At 35.1% G+C, this 12052-nt stretch overlaps 1 protein-coding gene across 4 annotated transcripts in view; it reads left to right on the forward strand.

The window, feature by feature from the left end:
* The window catches only part of LOC129748667 (GTP-binding protein Di-Ras2), a 454908-nt gene that overhangs the window by 159477 nt on the left and 283379 nt on the right, over window positions 1-12052 (forward strand). The window lies entirely within an intron of this gene.

A 12052-nucleotide genomic window follows, 5' to 3' on the forward strand; every position in this document is an offset into this window, starting at 1 on the left:
TGTTTGAAGATCTTTTTATATCACTTTAAAATGTTTCTCACATTCAAAAATTATAATAAAAATATTTTTTCCAATATGTCAATCGTTAGAGAACAACATGAACTTCATAATGCCATGTTTTCAACGCAATAGTAAGCTCTCAATGTTTATTAAGAAGAATTTTTCAAATTGTAATAATTGATCCCTAGAATCCAAAAAGATATGTTTTTCTTCTGAATGGATCGTGATTATTGGTTATCATGAAATTACTAGTTAATATTTATCCAGTAATTATTTGTTGAAAAGGACTAAATATAGGGGAGAATGAGGATACTTGATCCCTGGGGATACTTGATTCCTTAGCTATATCTCGAAACTGGAATGTCTTACAAAGATCAAATGTTCTAGAAAAATGTGCCAAAATGAACAAAATAACAATGCTTGTAGTTTAAAATTTTTTAACAAAATAATTGTTTGAGTAATTGAACATTGTTTGAAAAATTTCACAAAATGTTACTTGAAGATCTTTTTTTATCACTTTAAAATGTTCCTTACATGGTAAAATTATGAAAAAAATATTTGTTCCAATGTATCAATCGTTCGAGCGTAAAATGAACTTCATAATGCCATTTTTTCAAAGCAATGGAAAACTTTCAACTTTTTTCAGAAAAAGTTTTCTAAAATGTTGATTATGGGTACAATTGATCCCCTAGAGTTGGGTACAATTGATCCCCCTTCCAAAAGGCATATTCTCCTTCTGAATTGATCGTTATGATTGCTGATTACGAAATTACTAATATTTATCCAAAAACTAATATTTATCAAACAATTGTCTGAAGTAAAGAGCAAAAATAAATTATTATCTCTTAATTATAAAAAATTGCGCCTTTGAGTATGCAATGTTATAAGCGTTGAGACAAAGTTATAGAATTTTCTTCTTATGTCTGCTATAAATTGTGAAATAAGAACAAACATGACAAAAATAGTCAATTAACATTCTATCTTGGGGTTTTGTTTGATTTTTTTACAAGGATTAGGGCTTCCTGAACAAAAGATCAAGTCTCCTTCAATAGGGGATCAAGTCTCCCCTAACTTCAGAAAAATCACAATTTTTTTACTCCCACGAAAATGCTTCTAGTTCATCAACGGGTTCAGTTATCGTTCTAATTTTTGGAGCATAGAAACTTGAAGTTACAAGCTGTCAGAAAATGTCAAAGACGGCGAATTGCTAAATTTTTCCAAAAAGATATGGTGAAAATAAGAAAAGGAGATCAAGTATCCCCACTCTCCCCTACTGTATTTATCTGAAAACTAAAAAATTGCGCCTTAAAGTATGCAATGAATTCAGGGTAGAAGAAAAACTTTTAAAATTCTCTTTGTCTGAAACTTACAAACTGTGAAATGCGAACTAAGGTGAAAAAAAAGGCAACGGATCTTTTATCTTCGGATTTCACTAGATTTTTGTCTAGGGTACGGGTACCCTAATTAAGGATCAAGTCTCCTTTAACTTAGAAAACATCACTATGTTTTTTAGTCACATGAAAATGCTTCTAGTTCATCTACCAGTTCATGTATCGAACTAACTTTTGGAGCATATAAAATTGAAGTTACACGCTGTCAGAAAATGCAAAAGACGACTAAATTTTCCCAAAAAGATATGAAGAAAATAAGAAAAGGAGATCAAGTATCCCCATTCTCGCCTATTTATTTTAACACGAAGTAGGTCTTGTGTGTCAAGTTTAGAGTTTCAATACAAAGGGTTTATAAAATTGCAAATCGAAATTGACAACAAGTATATAAAATTAGTTTCTATTCGTGAACGTCATATTGTGTCGAAGAATGAAATGTCTTAGGCCTTGTCTTAGTCTAGAAGTGATTAAGGATTGAATACCGCCGGAGGCAAGCCAATTTTCGGGCATGTTTGTTAACAGTTATTTTTCGGGATCAATAACTTTCACGTTACTATGTTAAATTCATTTCTTAAACTGAAAATTAAACATACACCAAAAAAAAACCCCGTTTGCACGGTCTTGAAAAGAGATATAGATAATCGTTTTTTTGAAAGGACAGAACCAAAGATTTGGATATCAAAGCTATATCTGAATAAGAAATAAATATCTCGTGAAGATAGGTTCGAGTGATAATTTTAATAGGCAATCCCGGGCCAAAAAGTTAGTAAAACAGATCTGAAATGTCTATGAAATAAAAACTACACGATTCCAAATGATTTCAAGAGCTAGCTGGAAAACCCCAGAGGCCATCAAGAAATATATTTCTGAACCACTACTAATTTAAAGGTTTACAGCTATCTTTAAAAAGATCAGTTACGTACGAGGTTATTTAATTATGAAGGGCTAATAAGAGCATTACAAGCCCTGCAAGCTTACGTATGGTTTAAGATTGGACCGTAGGAAGAACCGGCTATTAGAAGGATGGAGGGGGGTGGACGTTTTTTCTTCGTGTCAACATTTTTTCTATATAACATTTTTTCTTAAGCAATTCATACATAAACAATATTAAAAAATGTAAAGTTCTATGTTAATTTTTAGGTTGGATCTAATTTCCAATAAAAGTAAAGTTTTTATTTTCATCCTAACTTTTGAAATGCAGTCCCAGAAGTTGCAATTTTTGTATTTAAATTTCAAAAATAAATAATGGATTTTTATGGTTTCATAATGAAACTTTCATTTAAGAGAAAAACTGTTTATAAATAACTTATGTTAGCAAACAATAAGCTCATTCTTTTCAACCATAAAATATTCAGAAATTAATCAGATTTAATTTCTATGCTTGTTACCTCGAGTAAAGTTTAAGATTTAAGGTCACAGCTTTGTTTCTGAATAATTTGCAATATAAATAATATTATACAACAAACCAATGATTTTACAGTTTTATTTTTGAAAACCTTTAACCATTCTTTAACCATTAGTTTACAATTGCATAATTAGAATCCTGTGAATTAAAAAAAATAGTATTCAAGATTTTAAAAAAAAAAATCTTCAAAATGAATTCAAATTTTAATTTACATTTGTGCTTTCTTCTGGTTTGTTTTTCCAAATTGACATTGATTGATAATAAAATTTAAATTTTGAATCCAGAATTAAAACTTTTAAACTGCAATGCCCTGCAAATTGAATCCCTTATGAAATCCTAACATTGATATTTTTAAATATTTCTTTACGACTGTTGTTTGTTAATTTGGGAAAAAGGTTGGCTTTCAGTCAAATTATTTGAAGTTAAGTGTCTCTTGAAAAATTGATATTTTTTTCTTGATTATTAGATTTTGCTTCGAGCTGAATCTGAATCTAAATTTTTAATGTCAATTTCGGATCTGATTCCTACCTTTTGAACCTCAGTTCAATTTTTGAATTCCGAATCTGAAAACGATTTTTAATAATAGCGAAATGTGTATCAAACCCCTCAATAAGAATTCTCCATTTTAACTTATGAATTTTCGGCTTCTGATTCTTCAGTTATTTATTTTAAAAACAATTTTTAAATCTAAATCAATATTGCGAATGACGAAACTGTTTAAGATTTTTCAATTCTGGGTCACCATTACGAGACATTCTTAAGTTCCAACTCTACAAAAGAATTAGTACTCATCCATCCCAAAAAATTTCACCCGTTACAGTCCCTGGTTTGTCAAATTGACACTCCTGACTAAAACCAATACACCTGTTCTTCAACCAGTTGTTACAAAACTTATTGTTTTGGAAACCTCTTAACGTATCTCAAATCTGTTTGTCCGACATTATTCACCTACAACGCTATAGTATCCCGTAATTCGAAGTATAAGAAAAAAAAAAGACTTTGGAAAAAAGGCTGTAGATCAGCTACATAATGCTCTAAAAAATTCACTTAGTGTCCACAAAAGCTGAAACTTGCATTCTACTTATGCGGTTAGGCTAAATTTTGGTGCTCGTGTCGTTTGATTGCGAGCATAAGCCCAATGCAAATTAATGCAAAAAAGAAAATCAAGATGGCTTCAAACGATCAAAAGCGAAAAACGTGGCTCCAGAGAGTAATTGAAGCTGGCAGAAAAAGTCGTTTTACATTTGCGTTCTTATAATCAAACCACTGGATGCGTTAAGCACCTTAACAAGTACTACTTTATGTGAATCAGAAGAAATTGGAATAAAATTTCTTATATTTATAATCGTGGCTCCAGAGAGTTAATATTAGCGATATTTTTTTTTCGAATCGTTCTAAAAGGAAACAAAACTTTTTACTGAAACAAATCGCAAATTTATTGACATCTCGAAATACGTCTGAATCAGGAAATAAATAAGGAAACATTGATTGTAAATTATTGTGTTCAAAATAAATTCAACCATTGTTCCGCTTCAGGCGCTTCGAGGAAACTTTTAATGTTTTTTCGCTTTTCGTTTATTCTGTTTCTGTTTTGTGTTTCTGAATTGAGTAAGGCCACATTAAAGTATCAGTAGCTTTTCTTTAAACTCCAACAGTTGATTCTTCTAGGCGGGTTTCAGAAAATTTTTCGTAAAGGGTCAAAATTATTTGGATAAATTTAAAATGTTTTTATACAAGAGTACTCATCCTCATACCTTCATGACATGGTTTGTTATTGATTAACACTTTAAATTTTGCATCTACGCGTTCATTGTCCGAAACGCATTTCTGATGCGTTACTTTGTTATGAACCCATCCAGTTGTGTAGTAAACACTGTTCACCTGGCTTAGATCGAAATCCTTATCTTCAGAACTTCGATGTTGAGAAGCCACAAAATAATCGAATAACATTGGCGAGTTCGAAATCTCGTCAAACGACAGAGTGACAAATCTCTAATCCTCGGGGAGATTGCAAAACGTTAGTTTTTTCGAACTCAAATTTTATGATCGAAATTTTTCATGAACCTCAAACTTCGATTATCATTTGCAAAAAGTTTCAATCGAAGGTAGAGCAAAGAACTCACCCCTTTGGTGAAGGTTTTCGAAGAGCAATAATGCAATATTATTGCCATAAAATTTTTAAATTTGTCGGAATATTAACAACAACGTGAGTTCCTAGCCTTGTTTTGTTGGAGCTTCATGAGTACTGGATCATTAATTTTACTTGTTTGCTTTTGGAGCTGCTCTTACGAATTTGACATATCCAAACGTAAAGTTTTCATCTCGATTTTCAAACGGTTTTTTTTGTTTTTGATGTAGGCGAAGTTTTCCTTCTAAAGTTCTATTTTCTATTTCCAGAATCTTCATTTTTTCCATAGATGTCGTTATTGCTTCCACACTCAAAGAAGAGCCGTATTCACGGCTGAGTGCATCATATTTCTTCTGGTTTTGATTCGCCTAACGCATTCTTTTTCAAAAGTATGATTACTGTAATATATTAAATCTTTTTTTTTGATGTGATATATTTTTGTATCAGGCAACTTTGGTCATTTTTGTTAAAATTTCTACGTTTAGTATGAGCTTTGTTCACATGAAGGCGCGCATGGCGTGTCTTCCATTTTTTAGGAAGTGAGGTATATTGGTTATTATTACATTTGCTTGAGGTATGATGAGGGAGTTTTTTTTTCCTGGCCTTCGAGGGTGCGTCCATTCAAAAGTAATGATGCAAAATCTAAGATTTCAAGAATTCATTGAGGGTTCCCGAAGAAATTTTGTTATTTGGATGTACTCGAATAAATGTACAAGCCACTAAACTTCCAATAGTGTCATATTGACACTCAAGATTAGGGTTAGGCTTAAAAATTGTAATTTTGTAATAGTTGTCATTTTTTTCACATTATAAAATGATGAGTTTCGAATATGGAAAATACAAAAAGTTGAGGTTTGAAATGCAAAACCTACATTCGAATCAGGTTTTTTTAATTGCTGATCCAAACTGGATTTCATGAAAAAAAAAAAACACTGAATAAAGAATGCGAAATCTGATCACAGATATTTAATTTGAATGTTTATAAGCAGGCTGAAATAAAAAAAAAATCCGTAATTATTCTAACATAAGCTTATATAATAATTTTTCGCCAATATTCGGGTTATTTTCTCCAATTTCCGCCAATATTCAAATTGTTCAATAAAAAATAATTTGAAAGCACTTGAAAAACTTTTTTTAAAACATATTAGTAAATTTTAAATCAAATTTTATGTTTTCAAAAATCGTTAATGTTAATTTTGATAAAAATGTGTTCAAAAAATTGGAACGAAAAACAACATAATTCTAATGAAAAAAATCAAATTTTTGTTTAATTTTGCAAATAAAAAAGAACAATAACGTGCAACATCTTTGACAATCTGGCAAGGTTAGTCTTATGCTAATTGATGTTCAATATTCGAGACAAAATTTCAAGCAACAAGTGAGAACTTATTTGAAAAACAGTACTAGAATTGTGGCCCTGGTATAAAATTTCGAGTTTATGGTTTTAGTTCTGATTCGAGATTATTTTTTTTTTATTTACATAGTATTCCGTCTTACGACATAACTTGACGAACATAATTCCTAAAATTCACTCGGTCCATGGCAACCGTTCTCCAATATCTCGGGCACCCCACGTTCGCCAGATCACGCTCCACTTGGTCTAACCACCTCGCTCGTTGTGCCCCCGCTCGTCTTGTTCCTACCGGATTCGTGGCGAACACCTGTTTTGCAGGACAGTCATCCGGCATTCTCGCAACATGTCCCGCCCAGCGTATCCGGCCAGCCTTCACCACCTTCTGGATACTGGGTTCGCCGTAGAGTCGCGCGAGCTCGTGGTTCATCCTTCGCCTCCACATTCCGTTCTCCCGTACGCCGCCAAAGATGGTTCTTAACACTAGTCGCTCGAATGCTCCGAGTGTACGCAGGTCTTCCTCGAGCAATATCCATGTCTCGTGCCCGTAGAGAACAACCGGTCTAATAAGCGTCGTATACAGGTTACACTTCGTGCGAGGGCTAAGTCTTCTCGACCGCAGTTGCTTGTGGAGTCCATAGTAGGCACGACTTCCGCTGATAATTCGCCTCCGGATCTCACGGCTGGTGTCATTGTCTGCGGTCACCAGTGAGCCGAGATAGACAAAGTCTTCGACTATCTCCAGCTCGTCGCCGTCGACCGTGACCTTGTTATTACTGGACAAGCGGGTTCGGTCGGTCTCGGATCCGCAGGCCAGCATATACTTCGTCTTGGACGTATTAATCATTAATCCAATCCTTTCTGCTTCGCGTTTCAGTTTGCGGTAGATCTCCTCCACCGCCGCAGATGATCTGCCGACTATATCAATGTCATCGGCAAAGCAGATAAGTTGACTGGATCTGTTCAAAATCGTGCCCCGCATTTCGCCCACCGCTCGTCGAATAACACCTTCTAGCGCCACGTTGAACATCATGCAGGATAGACCATCACCTTGTCGAAGCCCCCTGCGCGATTCGAATGAACTTGACAATTCACCCGAAATCCGCACACAGCACTGCGTTCCATCCATCGTCGCCTTGATCAGTCTAATCAGCTTCCCGGAAAAGCCGTTCTCGTCCATGATTTTCCATAGCTCGTTACGGTCGATCGTGTCGTATGCGGCTTTGAAGTCGATGAATAGATGGTGCGTAGGGACTTGGTGTTCACGGCATTTTTGGAGGATTTGCCGTAATGTGAATATCTGGTCCGTCGTAGACGGACTGATTCGAGATTGTTACTCTTGAATCATTTTAGACGTTCATCAACAATAGATTAACCCGTTTGAGACCGACTGCACACCGTGTGTGCAATGGAATTTTTGTGCCTTTGTCAGAACAATCTTTCATTGTGAGTTTACTATTGCTCGGAAAATCAATATTCTTATACCAATGGAATCCGCAAATGTTAGGCAAAATGTATTGGGAAATGGTTTTGATGAAAATCAAACGACACAAAAGTTATCTTAATTAGAGTTAAGTACTATGAGTACGAATGTCGTGAAAAGGCCTCCGTCTCGAATGGGTTAAGAATTGAGAAATTTTGAGATTAGAGAAAAACAAACAATTCTCTAAAAAAAAAAATTTAAATCACATAGAAAATAAATCTCATACACTATTGAAGCGTGCCTTGATAAAAGACTATAATGTATACAGTTTGACCAAAATTGAAGGTGCCTATCTTGACTCGTGTGGCCATCATGCCCTTAACTCTCCTATAAATTTCGGTTTTCTGAGCTGCTTTTCATTATGGCTTCCAAATTCCAGGTGATTTAATAGAGCGAGGCTGGGCCGAAAAAGTCTTTATTTATTAATATTTATGAACATAACACTCCGGCACTAATTTTTTTACAACTGACGCATTAATTGTAATTTAATATGACAATAACTGACGATATGTCGTTTCCTTCAATTTTGAGAATCATAATAATTTACCATTTAGGACCATAGGAATTTTTGTTGGGAATTAAAAAAAAAACTCAATTTAAATAAACGAAGTTCAATTGTTTAACTACCAGTTAAAATTATTTCAATTCTTTTGACTCTCCTAGTTTGCAGTATTTAGGTACCAGTTCAGAAAATTTGAGAAAAAAACGGTTGACCGGAACATTTAAAAACTGCCAACCTCGAAAATCACACATCCACTTAGCTGCTGCGACCCCATGATGGTGCTGGCTGGATATTTTTATTTTGCGAAAATTCCTTAGAACGGCAGTCACCTAAAACGACAGTTTGATTGCTTTCGACCCAAGTTTTCGACAGTCTCGGGCGGGGTTGGGGAAAAAGCTGCAAAGCGGAAAACATAGAAGGAAAAAAAACATGTACTGCTGCTCTTTAACAAAATGGGATATCGGATGAAGTTGAGTTTTTTTTTTCTCGAAAAATAAAATTTGTGTCGGGATGGGGCAAAAAAAAACTCAAATCCCTGAATTCAAATAAGCTGTACATTAAGGGACTTTATATTTTTTATTTTTGCTGTAAACTTTCCGGGGTAAAATCGTGAGGGGTGGGTCTCGAAGCTTTCCGAGTGGTTTTGACCTTTCAGATTGTGATTTTGTCCCGGGTGGTAAACGAATTTTCCCATCAGCTTGTTTGAGGTTGGAAATTGAAAATCAATGTACTTACCGTTTCGAAATGATGGCATAAATTTGCATGAAAATTGTGCTCGGGTGCTATCGTTTGGGCCTCGCCAGGTCCTATTTTTGGAAGCTCTCTCTCTAAAGGGCTAAGCTTTTTTGGGTGTCTCTAAGCCAAGCATTTGCTCGGGTTATTTGCAGCTGATTTACGGTTGAATTATTGTTCTTAAGGCCCAACTGCGTGGAATAAAACAGCTGAAAAGATAAACATGAAATTCCTCGCCGCCCAACCAACGACAAAAACAACAACAACCATCAAAGGGAAATCTTCTTCGGCCGAAATTCCTCGGAAGCTAACCCCTAATTTATGAAATTATGATGTCTAGGCTGGAGCTAATCCTGTTGTAAAATTTGACTTCCACGGTCCAAGCGAGTCAGAGAGAAAGAGAAGAATGAAATTTGTTTAGGACTTGGTCCTTTCGCCCAATGTCGCCGGATTCGGTACCGGACGGATGCTAATGTTTCTTCAGAAAGCTTTAAAAGCTACCGGGAAAATAAAGAAGGAAAAAAAATTAACTGTTTCATTTGGGAGCGGTCTTCTTCTGTTTTCCCTCGCCGCCATTCCCAGGATTAACTTTAGCATCGCATAATCATCGTCCTCTCGTTGGCAAAATGACCGTAAGAAATGCTAAATGGTTCGACAAGGGTTCCCGAGGATTTCCATAAAAGTGGGGCATCCGGTGATGCTTTAAAATCACTCAACGCTTTTTGACGTTGACTTTTAGATTGGATTCAAATTGAAAAAGGAAGAAAACGTTGAACCTGTTCGGGCAGGTATCGACGGGGGGCTCGGATTTCGAGGGATTTCTTCCGTCTCCAGTCGACGACGTCCACCTACAGCAGGAATTCAAGTAAATCACCGGCCTTCGCTGGCACAACAGCTGATTCACTCGCCTGGGAGAGTGATTTTGTTTCACTTCGATGTACTTTGCAGTCACTTTGCAATTTGATTGCACTTGTTGCTATCACTTTAGTAGCCCGATTTCGGATAAATTTGGAAGTAAGTCGTTTGGGTCTACTGCAATACTTAATTTATTGTAAAAATAAAAGGCCGTGCGTTCAATTCAACGTTCTTTTGGAGACTGTTGTGGATAAGAATTGTTCGATCTTCAGGGAAAAATCGATCTCCAAGATCGATTCAGTAAAACGGTCGTAGGATCGATCCACCTAGAAAATCGGAGCTGGAGGATCGATCTCTGATAGATCAATCTTGTCTAGTGTTAACAAGGGAGTGTTATTATCGTTTCAATTTAGGTTCTCTCTATGTATCGAAATCTGCATATAATCTTAAAATCTGGCAAATCCGAGTATGTAAATTCCAAATTTTCAATAAGAAATCCTGTTATCATCCGGGCAAACTCGTGGTAATCCCAGAAATTACTCAATAAAAATTTAAAATATTTGAATCATTTTTTTAATTGAAACTCATTATAAGATTTTTAATCATTCTTAAACTTTAAATTTCATTTCTAGGAGAAACATTAGAAAAGAACATTTTGCGTATTTTGTTTGGTTAAGCAAATAAGATGAATAAATCGGGGCAAAAACCGAGCCTTTTTCAATGAAATCTACTCAACCGGTCATGACCAGAATTTCATTAACATTTCTAAATTTAGAATTAAATATTTGGGCAATAATCTGGAAAGCTTAGTCTAAATGCTCAACAGATGGCACTGTTTGAAATTGAATCGGTAATTAAGAATGGATCTAAATATCTCAGCTCAGCGACAAAAAGGGATTCCAAAAGATCGAAAGATCGAATCGAAAATAAACCGATTTAATTGACTTTTTCAATGCTAAAGAATCGATTCAAAAAATCGAAAATCTGAGTTGAAAAGATCGATTTTGAAAGTTCGATCCTAGGTAGACCAATCTTATTGTGGATTATGAGTAATAAGTTGCTTTAAAGAAAAGAGCCATCCCCGGTTGCTGAACTTAAAAGTGAGTTCTCTTTTGAGAACTCACTCTCAAATCCCCGATCTAGTGATCGTGTATTGATAGGAGCGAGTTGTTTACTTCAGCATAGCCAATGAAAATCAGTACACAGCAACCTCAACATCGTCTTAATAAATTCCCTCCGGTTGGTTCGGTACTTTTAAGTAAAATTTTGGTATAAAAGATGTAGTTTCCCCAAAGTTGGTCGATTCGTTTATTCACTGATACCTAGTTGTTGAAATCGCAGGTTTCAGTGGTGGAATAGAGTTATCTATATTTATGTTTCGTCAGTCTAGTCATTACATAACTACACAACTCATTAGCGATTGCTATTGTGTCACTCTCCATTTATCATCTACCCAAACCGGGAAAGTACTCATTTCTGAATGAGTACTTTGATACTCTTACCCAGAATATCAGGTAACACTATTGTATAACCACGAACCCAATTTTGAGTAGCCTCGCTTAACCGTGTGACGATGTAAATATTTGAACCGCGTTTATCATCATCACCTGTCATCAGCAATCATTGATCTATTGTTCTCGATTTCAAATTGGACATAGCAAGAGGAACCAAAACAAACAATGTATTGGTTCTGCTCGTGGCAGCAGAAACGTTTGTTTTCCCGATCGTATTCCCATTGAGCTACTCTGGTCAATTCTAAAAACAAAGGTTCAGGAGCTTAAACCAACAAGCATTCAGCAATTGCAGCAGGTAAACTCAACTGAATGCAACAAAACTACCCCTGAAACAACTGCTAAGCTTGATGAATCTCAAGTTGTTATTTAGGTTAAAGGAGGTCACACAAAGTACTTAAGATATGCGAACCACAGGATAAACTTTTTTTGCGTTATTTTTTTACTTTTTTTTTTAATCAAGTCTCAAATGCGTCAGAATTTTTTTTCAATTTTAACTTGAATGAATTGACTTTGTTTTAACATAAATAATTATAAACTGATCAACAATGAAGTTTTTTTTAATTTATGGTGGGTTTTTTGGAAGAAACTGGAGGTGGATAAACTTTTTTGCATAATGTTGGGTGATTTGCCCATCTTTGCACAGCTAAGCACTAGATTTTGGTTTTTAGCTGTATTTCAGTCATTTCCTCCGGAT

The sequence above is a fragment of the Uranotaenia lowii genome, chromosome 2 (genome assembly GCF_029784155.1).
Source record: "Uranotaenia lowii strain MFRU-FL chromosome 2, ASM2978415v1, whole genome shotgun sequence".
In the NCBI taxonomy this organism is placed as follows: domain Eukaryota; kingdom Metazoa; phylum Arthropoda; class Insecta; order Diptera; family Culicidae; genus Uranotaenia; species Uranotaenia lowii.